Genomic DNA, 12297 nt, shown 5'->3' on the forward strand with positions numbered 1-12297 from the left:
AAATGTCACCTTGGAGTGACCTCTTTCTTCAACTGACACACTTCACATAGAACACCCCAACAGGCCTCCATTTCCTTTCCTTCCTTGAGAATTCTTATCTTATTATGAGAACAGAGGAAATGCACCTCATCACCTTCACAAACTTAAAACTTTTATTCCACATGAAAATGTTTATCAGAGAGTACAAATTTATAGGGCAGTAATACAACTGTTTGATACTATAATGATTGATACATGTCATTTACTTGTCCAAATCCTCAGAATGTACCAGCATCACAAATGAATCATGGGGCTGGAGAGATGGCTTGGTGGTTAAGAGCACTGGCTGCTCTTGTAGAGGACCGAGTTTCAGTTCCCAGCATCCTCATGGTTGCTCACAACTGTCTGTTAACTCCAAGTCTAGGGGATCTGATGCCCTCTTCTGGCTGCCTTGGATATTACAAACACATGGTGCACAAACATATGTGTAGACTGAACACCTGTACACATAAAATTAATAAATATATTTAAGTGAATTAAAACCATATTCAGAATGATAATGATGTGTTAATATAGGTTTATTAACTATAACAAATACACTACTCTACTCAGATTTTTTAAAAAATCACAAAGTTTTTTTTTTAACTAATTTTTCTTTATTCTGGAGATTATCCTACATATATACAATAGAATACAATCATATTCACCCACCATTTCCCCTTCTCCCAAAACCCTCCCAACACATCCCCATCTCAGCTTCTTGTCTAGTCAGTGCTACCCATATGTGGGTGGCTGTGGGGCCATTCACTGGGGTGAGGGAAACTCACCAGTGGCTACACCCTCAAAAAAGAATGATTCTCCCTCCTCCAGCAGCCACTACCCCCTAATAGCCCCTCTGTAAGGGGCGGGGCCTGGAGAGCACCTCCCTATCTATGCAGGAATTCTGGCTGCCTTGATCTTGTGCAGTCCTGAGTGCAGTAGCCAAGTCATGTCCAGAGCACAGCACCCCTGGCCCCCCAGCTCTTACATTCTTTCTGCCTCCTGCAGTGTTCTCTGAGCCTTGAGAGAAATGGAATGATAGAGGTGTCTGAAGAGTGTGTCACTGGAGGCAGGCTTTGAGGTTTCTCACTTGCCATTCCCAATTTGCTCTCTCTGCTTCCTGCTTGAGGTTCATGATGTGAGCTCTCAGCATCCTAGCCTGTCCTAGTTAGAGTTTTTATTGCTGCAATGAAACACCAGGACCAAAATGCAAGTTGAGGAGGAAAGGGTTTGTTCAGCTTACACTTCCACAGCTCTGTTTATCACTGAAGGAGGTCAGGACAGGAACTCACACAGGGCAGGATCCTGGAGGCAGGAGGTGATGCAGAGGTCATGGAGGGGAGCTGCTTACTGGCTTGCTCAGCCTGCTTTCTTATAGAACCCAGGACCACCAGGGATGGAACCACCTACAATGGGCTTGAGTCTTTCCCATCAATCACTAATTTAAAAAATGCCTTATAGTCTGATCTTGTTTTCTTAATTTAAGTTCCCTCCTTTCAGATAACTCTACCTTGTGTGTCAAGTTGACATAAGACTAGCCAGCAATGCTCTAACCACCATGCCTGTCTGCTGCCATGCCTCCCCACCACGATAGGGATAGAAGTATCCCCTCTGGAACCATAAGCCTTAATGAACCCTTCCTTCTATAAGTTGCCTTGGTCATGGCGTTTTATTACAGCAATAGAAAAGTAGTTTATACAATCAGCAATTGTGAAGCCAAGAATGTTAAAAGGGAGGGGGATGGAGGCTGGAGAGAAGGCTCAGCAGTTCAGCAGTTAACAGCACTGACTGCTCTTCTAGAGCAGTCACGTAGCAGCTCACAGCTGTCTATAATGCCAGTTCCAGAGGATGCACACCCTCTCTGACCTGTGCAGGATCCTGTATCCATGTGGTGCATGTATACACTCAGGAGCATACACATACACATAAAAAATAAAAAGAAATAAATATTTATAATAGTTTTAATAATTAAAAAGTAATGTAAAATGTTGGGGGCTGGAGAGATGGCTCAGTGGTTAAGAGCACTTCTTCCTCTTACAGAAGGCCCAGGTTTGGTTCTTAGCATCCACATGGCAGATCACAACCTTTTACAATTCTAGTTACAGCAGAATGACACCCTCTTCTGGCCTCCTTGAGTACTACACACATGTGGTGCACAGACAGATGCAAACCACTCGAATACATTTTTAAATTAATATTAAAAAATAAGAAAGCCCAAAGCTCTAAAAGAAAAATATTTTCTATTAATAATGTGCACATTTTCTAAGTCACAGACATACAGAAAAGATAAAAGTACTTTTGGATATGAAAGCATATAAAATTAACACATAATTTTATTGGAAGTTAATTTGGATTACACAGTAATATGCAACTGTCAATCAAACAAGAAGTCAAAGGACCTCTGTAGTTGCTTTTTTAAAAATTCTTTACACTTTGGCTCTTTGGAGGGTTCACCACCCAGCTCCCAAATAAACACACACATGGAGACTTTTTCTTACTTATGAATGCTGGGCCTTAGCTTGTCTTGTTTCTAGACAGCTTTTCTTAACTTAAATTATTCTGCCTACCTTTTCCTTCTGGGCTTTTACATTTCTCTATTCTGTATCCTTTTCTTTACTTCTTACTCTGTAGCTTATTGTGTAGCTGGGTGGCTGGCCCCTTGAGTCCTCTTTCTTATCCTGTTCTTCCTAGATTTCTTCTTCTGTTTATTCTCTCTGCCTGCCAGTCCTACCTATCCTTTCTCCTGCCTCACCATTGGCCATTGAGATCTTTATCAGACCAATCTGGTGTTTTAGACAGGCACAATAGCACAGCTTCACAGAGTTAAACAAATGCAACATAAAAGAATGTAAAACATCTTTGCATCATTAAACAAATGTTCCACAGTATAAACACATCTCAAACTAACATTCCACAACACTTCCCTGTTTTTTGTCTAAATAAAGATGAAAAGTTTTAACTTTAACAAAGTAAAACTATGTACAACAAAATCAGTCATCAAGAATTACATTCACAATATTCAAACCATTTGTATTTAGCAAATTCAGAAAAACACTCCCCCAACCTTCCCATCTTAGAGACTCCAAAGTTTTATACCTAATTTACTTTCTATCATAATTAAGGAAAACTGCAACTATAACTATCTAGTCTTCTACTCCATCAAAGACCCCAGAAGGATGTAATATTACCTGAGTAAACAGGAATTGCATTGCAAGCAACTTCCAAAACTCAAGTAATGACAGAGACATTTGGGTACCTGGAAGTCACCCAAAGTTCCTCTGCTGCATTGGGCATCCATCTTCAGCCTACAGGCCCATAGTATCTGGCAGACTTTTCAGTGAAGCAGGAAACTCGAAGGACTGTCCTGCCTTGTATTGGCAAAGCTCATCAGTTGCTTTCCTCTGTGTCCTGCAGAACATCTGGCAAACTCTGAAACAGGAATTCTGAAAGACTGTCCCACCTTGTTTTGGCAAAGTTCAATGGTCACTTTTCTATGGGTCCTGCATGTCCAGTTTATATAGCATACAGTCAAGCAGTTAAAGCAAAAACAGCTTCCTGCCCAAATGGCTTATCTTGCCACAATGAAAGCAAACTCCTATTTAGTTTCTTCAATGCCCATCATCTTCTCTGAAGTAAATTGATACTGCCAGGAGCAGATGTGGCTCATTGTCATGAAAAACCCTATTTAACAAGACATTTTAAATGCCATATGCTATAGGTCTTTGAAGATTATTTATCTATCTAAAATATATCTCTGTATGATCTTGTAAACACACCTAACATATCTGCAAATTTGATTCTTATAGATGACTAATTACTAACCTGTGTTTCTTGGTTATCCTAAATAGTTTATAATAATAGCTTTCAAAAACTAGAACTTTACCTTATATTTTTAAATGAACTGCATAGGTACAATAACTTAAACAAGAGTAGAAACATATATACAGTGTAACAAAAATAACTTTAAATTTGTATCAATATATTATATTCCCCTAAATGATACCAAACGTTCATAACCCAACAAATAACCAACAGACGCCCACTCTTGGGAATGTGGGTATCATGTTCTCCAGACTGCTTCCTGTTGTCTGTGGGTGAAGGCATCTTTAGGGGTCCCTGAGAAAATTTGAGAAAATGGCCAAGTACTAGGAAGACCAGTGGGAACCTTTGTTGAGAGATATCACCTGTCAAGTTTTAGGAGGTCTCCCTTGATCAAACCTGATTCACATTAACCTGGAATGAATCCACAGCCTCGTTTCCTGTGGAAACAAAAGCAAAATCTCTTCTCCAAAGCATATTTTACTTCCATTTGACAAATACATTTTTTTACTTCCTTTTTAAAAGTTAAGATAGCCCTAAAGTATCTAGGTTGGTTCAATTTTGCAATCCTGTTCATAGTCCATGTCTGTCAGTAGCTGTTGTTTGCTCATCAACATTCAAAAAATTCAAAATCAGCACAACACTACACAGTATCCAGACTCCATGTGTTTTTCCCGTTGTTATGTGGCTTTTCCTTTTATAGTAACTCTTACTCTTTCTTTATAGACTTTACTTTATTATTTTTAAACTATTTCTAACTGTCCATACTCTTTTTAGTCATTGTTAAGCCTACACACATTTTAACACAACTGGAACCTATTTAGAGTTTTTTTTTTTTGTTGTTGTTCCATCTGGACCTCTTTTACTGCATGGCTTTCAGCCTTTTTTGACTGTGTCAGCACACTTTAAACTGCTAAGCTACAACAGGGTTCTCCTCGAAGCTCTATCAGCTGACTCTGCCCACTTCTCAGTTTGTGAGAGCCAAGCCTAAAGCTTGCAGTCAGGCCTGGGAACTGCATTCAACCTTCCTAGCTGTAGGAAGCTGGTACCTTCACTACCACAGGTGGTTTGTACTTAGCTTGCCATTTCTATTTAGTACTGCCAGCTGAACAGCAGCATCTCTTAAAGGAGCATGTCCTTTAAAAAAAAAAAAAAAAAAAAAAAAAAAAACTTCTCAGCCCCTAGGGAAATTCAAGAGTCCCATGTTGGCATGTCAAAATGCAGTTGGTTGTTACTCTTTACTTTTTAGGTCTTTTAGGGGGCCTACCACCCACCTCCCAAATAAACACACACAGAGGCTTATTCTTAATTATAAATTCCCAGCCTTAGCTTGGCTTGTTTCTAGCCAGCTTTTCTTAACTTATCCCATCTACCTTTTGCCTCTAGACTTTTACCTTTTCTTTTTCTTTTTTTTTCCATCACAGGCAATTTATTTTGTTCTATTCATTCACAGTTAATACAGAAAATACTTGGAAACATTTCCATATAATGTTTGACACAGAAATCATCAAATAGAAGTATACAATGCTGACAGGAGGCAGTACATTTATAATTTATAACCCCAAATGTATTTATAAATTAGAAATGGAAAGATCTACAAATGAAATTATGAAGGTTCACCAAAGTCATTTAATCTGTCAGTTTCTCATTCATTTTTGTGTCTTAATAATATTCTATTGTATGAATAAGCCACATTTTATTTCTCTCCAGTATTTGATAGCTATTTGAGTTGTTTTAGCATTTTTACTATTAGCAACACACTGCTGTAAACCTTCATATACATGTTTCATAGGTGCACATTTTCAGTAGTTTGAGGTTATATTCCTAAGGGTAGAATTGTTGAGTAACAGAGTAACAATGTTTTACATTTTGACCAACCACCAAACTGTTTTGCCAAAGTGGCACACCATTTTACAATCTCACCACATCCTTGTTTTTAAGGCTCTGATTTTTGTACAAAAGCATTCAATCATTCTGTCAGACCAAACCAGGAAAAGTAAGCTATAGTTCAGAGCTGTTCTATTCCATTTACTATGCAAAGCCATTCTTGGCATTTGCAACTCTCAGCCCTTTTGAGTATTCTTGCAGTGTTCACCTTTTCCTCCACCACTTTTTTTATTTCCTTCTTTCTGGTTTATTTCTATCTATTACAAATGTATAAAAAATCCTCCATCAATGCTGCTGATAGCAGCAGAACCTTGAGAAATATACCTTTGGTTTGCCTCAGAAAAGGAACACATATTGCACTGTAAAGTTTATAAAATTGGCGCAAAACATTGTGATAATGTTACAATACCAGTTTTAAGAGTTCAGTGACTAATGGGGAGTGGATGGGATACATGCAGAACTGTGAAAGCGATCTCACTTAGCCAGCTGTACACGTAGACCGTAAATCTACATTCAGATCATTTCTGAACTAAGACTATCATCTCAGTTTATCTGTTGAGGTCAACCAGGAAACCCTAGAATATACCTTGATTTTTGCAAAAAAAACAAAATAGGGGGAGGGGTTTCTTCAGCATTTCAGTCCACGAGTAACAGTATCCTAACAGGCAAAGTGTTCTCTCACTGTCAACATAGAATGAACTGCTGCTGGAGGTCAACTTGGGCTTTAATTTGCATTAGCACTTACATGCATAGTAGTCCAAGTTGTTGACCTCATGACTTTTAAAAGTAACTCCAAAAAAGTAAAATGGCCCTTCTTGGAAGACTAAAGAAAGACATCCAGCCACAGTTGTAAAAAGTCTCATCAAAACAATATACCCTTTTATGAATTATGCCTCAATTTAAAAAAAAGTAGCCCCAAATAAGAAGCAGCTCTGAAAAAGAAAATATAACTTAAGATATTTGAAAAAAAACAAGGTGAATACAGGTTCAAAAGTAATTAAGATACATTTTCTTAAGGCTATCTAGAATTAGGCTTTAAAGAATTCTACCATTTCAAGTTTACCACTAGTTACTAGATACCTATTTACAAACAAGATGTTCACCTTTTTTGTTCCTTTATCAAGAGAAAAATCTACCTTCAGACTATGAGGGTGGTGATGGGGAGGGACTAGAAAACAAGATTCAAACAATCCCATGCAAATATCACATTTTTCAAATGGAAGAACTCCAAACTGCACTAGAAGTTCCAATCACTAAGACACTTTCCATTGAAATGATTTAAGTACAACTACATGGCACCAAGGTTTAGGCCTAATATAGGCCTGACAACCAAGTCCTTGTTTTCTGGAAGAAAGGCCTCAAAAGTCCCACTCAATTCCACATAACAATACTTCAAAGATCAATTAGGTTTTCCTTTCCTTAATATTTTTGTTTTTGACTTCTAATCTTAAAGACTAGATTAAAACTTAGCTCATTTCCCAGAAGGCATTGCTTCCCTTTGCTCTATGAAAGAGTCCACCAAGACCTCTTCCTCAAAACCATCTAGCCCCCAGCCTCCAGCCTGTGCTTATGATGCATCTTTCTCAACATCCTGAAAAGGTAATGTAGGTAAAATATGCTCATAAACATTAAAACTAGTTGTTAGAAAGACGTAACTAGCTTTATAATTTAAGTTTTAAAGCATAAATACTTGCAGCTTAATCTGCACTGACAATGATTGTCGAAGCCTAGAATTCAACATTTACAAATTCTCATTCACACACACAAAACACACTATTATCACACAACTTGTGTCTTGAGAGAATCTTCTGCTTTTTAAATCTTTGTCCTCCCAGTCAATCTCAAGTTCAACCAACTTTTCCGAGTTCTGGTAGTTACCTGGACCACTGAGGCATTGCCACAAGACTTCTTCTCTTTTGAAACATCCTTTTTCTCTAGATATTAGGATAGCTACACCAGCTTGTTTCTTCTGTGGTGTATGTTGGTGTGGGATTATCTATTGCTTGATTTTTCATGGATGTGTTTAGCTTGTTTGGGTTGAATTTTCCCTTCTAGTACTTTCTGTAGGGCTGGGTTTGTAGACAGGTATTGATTAAATCTGGTTTTATCCTGGAATATTTTGTTTACTCCTCCTATGGTGATTAAGAGTTTTGCTGGGTATAATAGTCTGGGTTGGCATCCGTGGTCTCTTAGTGTCTGCATGAGATTTGTCCATGATCTTCTAGCTTTCATAGTCTCAATTGAGTAGTCTGGTGTTATTCTGATGGGTTTACCTTTATATGTTACTTGGTCTTTTTCCTTTGCGGCCCTTAATATTTTTTCTTTGTTCTGTGTGTTTAGTGTTTTGATTATTATGTGGCGAGGGGACTTTTTTTTTTGGATCCAGCCTATTCGGTGTTCTGTAAGCTTCTTGTATCTTCATATGTATTTCTTTCTTTAGGTTAGGAAAGTTTTCTTCTATGATTTTGTTGAATATATTTTCTGTGCCTTTGAGTTGGTATTCTTCTCCTTCTTCTATCCCTATTATTCTTAGGTTTGGTCTTTTCATGGTGTCCCAAATTTCCTGGACGTTTTGTGTTACGACTTTTTTGTCTTTAGTGTTTTCTTTGACTGATGAATCTATTTTCTCTATCGTGTCTTCAGTGTCAGAGATTCTCTGTTCCATCTCTTGCAATTGGTTGGTTATGCTTGTTTCTGTAGTTCCTGTTCGTTTTGTCAGGATTTCTATTTCCAGCATTCCCTCAGCATGTGTTTTCTTTATTGTCTCAAATTCATTTTTCAGATCTTGGAATGTTTCTTTCATTTGTTTAATTGCTTTTTCTAGGCTTGATTTGATTTCTTCCCATTTTTTGTTCGTTTTTTCTTCCATTTCTTTAAGGGAGTTTTTTATTTCCTCTTTAATGGAGTTTTTCATTTCCTCTTTAAGGGAAGTTTTTATTTCCTCTTTAAGAGAGTTTTTCATTTCCTCTTTAAGGAAAGTTTTTATTTCCTCTTTAAGGTAGTTTTTCATTTCCTCTTTAAGGAAAGTTTTTATTTCCTCATTGAGGGAATGTTTTATTTCTTCTTTAAGGGCCTCTATCATCTTCTTAAAGTCATTTTTAGGGTTGATCTCTTCTGTTTCTTCTGTCATGGTATGTTTAGGTCTTGCAGGTGTAGAATCACTAGGTTCTGATGTTGCCATATAGGTCTTTATGTTGTTGCCTGTATTTTTGCGCTGGCGTCTACTCATCTTTTCCTCTGTGCAGTGCAGGTGGTGTCTGTGTCTGAGAGTACCTCTCTTGTTCTAATTTTTAGTCTTGGTTTAGTAGGGGTTCTTGGTTAAATTGGTGCTATTGGGCTGTTTCTTCAGGGACAGCTGATTTCAGTCAGTGAATTATATACTTATGATTCTGGTGATCTGGTTTGGTGACTGGGTAGCGCCTTCTTCTGTGTTCCCAGATCACGTTTTGTTCATTTGTCAACTCCTCAGCTGATCTTGTTTCTTCAATCTTCAAACTGTAGGCATCTGAATCCTCTCCCAGATGGGTTTCAGCTGAGCAGGGTAGTCTCACCAACACCTCCAAGTTGTTGGGTTTCACAGGATCAGCAGTTGGGCCCTGGGTTGTCCCCAGACGGAGTGTCCAGACTCGCCCTGGTTCCGACCCACGGAGATAGCCTCTTCCCCAGGTGTTGGGGCTAGGGGCGTCCCCGTTCCAAGCTGCGTCTGCCCCTCTCCCCTGGGCCTGTCCACCCCTGTGGCCCGCCGCCACAGGCCCACCTGCGTCCACTTGTCTCCGCTGCTGGGCCTGTATGACTTTTACCTTTTCTTACTTCTGTATATTTTACTTTCAGTCTTTACTTCACACTGACACTCTGTGACTGTCTATGCAGCTATGTGGCTGGCCCCTAGCTTCCTCTTCCTCTTGTTCTTGCTCATTGATCCTTGCTGTGCATATCATTCTGTATAAATAAAACACTGATTGGCCAGTGGCCAGGCAGGAAGTGTAGGCAGGACAAGGAGAAAGGAGAATTCTGGGAAGTGGAAGGCTGAGTTGGGGAGACACTGCCAGCCGCCACCATGACAAGCAACATGTGAAGACGCCAGTAAGCCACGAGCCACGTGGCAAGGTATAGATTAATAAAAATGGGCTGAATATAAGAGTAAGAGCTAGACAATGATAAGCTTGAGCTAATGGCCAATCAGTTTAAATAATATAAGTGTCTGTATGTTTATTTTATAAGTGGGCTAAGGGACTGCTGGGGCTTGGCAGAACCCAGAGAGAAAATGCTCAAGCTACAGATCCTCTCCTCCCAGATTTCTCTTCCTTTTTATTCTCTCTGCCTGACAGCCCTGCCCATCCTTTTTCCTGCCTCACTATTGGCCATTCAGATCTTTATCAGACCAATCTGGTGTTTTAGACAGGCACAGTAACACAGCTTCACAGAGTTAAACAAATGCAACATAAAAGAATACAACACATCTTTGCATCATTAAACAAATGATCCACAGTGTAAACAAATGTAACATAACACATCTTAAAATAATATTCCACAATAGATCTCACTATTACAGTTCCATGACAAACCAAGGGCATTGAGTGAGTGGTGGTGTTTGTGAAAGATAATCATTTTTTCCAACTGGTAGGATTAAAAGGGCAGAAAGCTCAATTTGACACATGGAAGTGTAAAGGAGAAGAGAAAACGAAGGGTAGAAATGTCAATGCCTTCCTCTAAGAAGGGGGATGAGAGAAATTGAGCATATGTAAGGGAAGAACACAAAGAGATCAACACATTTAACTGACTGTAGTAACTGATGGATTTCACAGGGTGAGCCATGAATTCAAACAGAGCTTTAGAAGGTGGACTGATTTCAGCCACAGGAAGTTCATGGTCTAAACCACAGGCAGCTGAGGCTGCCCAAACTAGAGTAAAGGTCTCGGTCTTTACACCCCAGACAAGTGGAGCAAAATCCAGTGAGGCAGCTCTCATCACCTAAGGCAATTCCGGGGGAGCACAGTTGAATGAAAGAATGCTTTGGTCCCAAAGAGAATGTGAATAGAACAGGACAGCAACCACTGCAGAAACACACTTCTAGTCATGTGGAAGAAAGCACACACACACACACACACACACAAATGCTTTTGAAAATTCACCACCTAAATTTTTAAATAAAACTACCATATAATTCAGCAATCCAGCTTATGGGTACATATGCAAAAATATCAGTGTTGAAGAGACATCTGCACACCCATGTTCACTGTAACAATATCCACCAACTAAAATATGGAAACAGCTTAAATTTTCATTAATGGATAGCAAAATGTGATGTGGGGTGTGCGTGTGCATGTGTGTGTGCCATCATTTGCAGCAACAGGGATGAGCCTGAAGGGCACATGGAGAATGAAATAAGCAGGCACAGAAAGAGCACTGCATGAGTTCACACATGGAATCCTAAAAACAGTCAAAGTGGTAGAACAGATAATGGTGGTTCCCAGGGCAGAGGGTGGGAACAGAGGGAGGAGGAGGAAAGGAGAGATGTCGGTCAAAGGTTGTAAAGTTTCAGTTAGACTGAAAGGGTGATTTCTAGAAGTCTATTATGCATCATGCTGTCTATCATTGTAGCATGAATCTTAGAAAGTCTTATTAATAAAAACAAACCTGGAGCCAGGTATTGGGGTGAATGCTGAAAGATCAGAGAATCAGAACAAGCCACAGCTAACCTCACCTCACCAATTCCTCAGCTGATCCTGTGTCCTCAGACTGGAAGCCTCTGAGTCCTCATCCAAATGGATCTCAGTTGAACTGTTTCTCGAAAGCCTGAAAGCTTAACCAGCCCTTGTTCCTGGTTTTCACGTCTTATATGTCTTTCTGCTTTCTGCCTTCACTCCCTGGGACTAAAGGCGTGAATCACCTTGCCTGGCTGTTTCCAATGTGGCTTTGAACTCACAGAGATCCAGACGGATCTCTGCCTCTGGAATGCTAGGATTAAAGGCGTGTGTGCCACCATTTTCTGGCCTCTGAATCTAGTGGATGTTCTGTCTCTGACCCCAGATAAGTTTATTAGGGTGCACAATATTTTGGGGAACACAGTACCACCACATATCGTTAATAACAGCACACTGTGTGTTTGAAAATTACTACAAAAGTAAATCTCAAATGTTCTCACAACACATAAAAAATTAAGTACATGAGGTGGTAGATATTGTCTCTTTTTTGAACTTCATTGACTCAACTATTAACTCTCCCCTTAATTGAAATATTTCAGGATAAATGGAAAGGACAAAATCATCTTGCAATAATTTTTGTCTTACAGTAGTGAGTAAATCTTAGTGGCTTAATCCAGTAAAGAATAATTAGTTCATTCAAGAACCTTAGGCTGTAAAGCTTCTAACATTCCACACATCGTCACTACAGTGATGACATCACATCACACACACCATCACTACAGTGATGACATCACATCACACACACCATCACTACAGTGATGACATCACGTCACACACACCATCACTACAGTGATGACATCACGTCACACACACCATCTCTACAGTGATGACATCACGTCACACACACCATCTCTACAGTGATGACATC

The sequence above is a fragment of the Peromyscus leucopus genome, chromosome 16_21 (assembly GCF_004664715.2).
Source record: "Peromyscus leucopus breed LL Stock chromosome 16_21, UCI_PerLeu_2.1, whole genome shotgun sequence".
Taxonomy (NCBI): Eukaryota; Metazoa; Chordata; class Mammalia; order Rodentia; family Cricetidae; genus Peromyscus; species Peromyscus leucopus.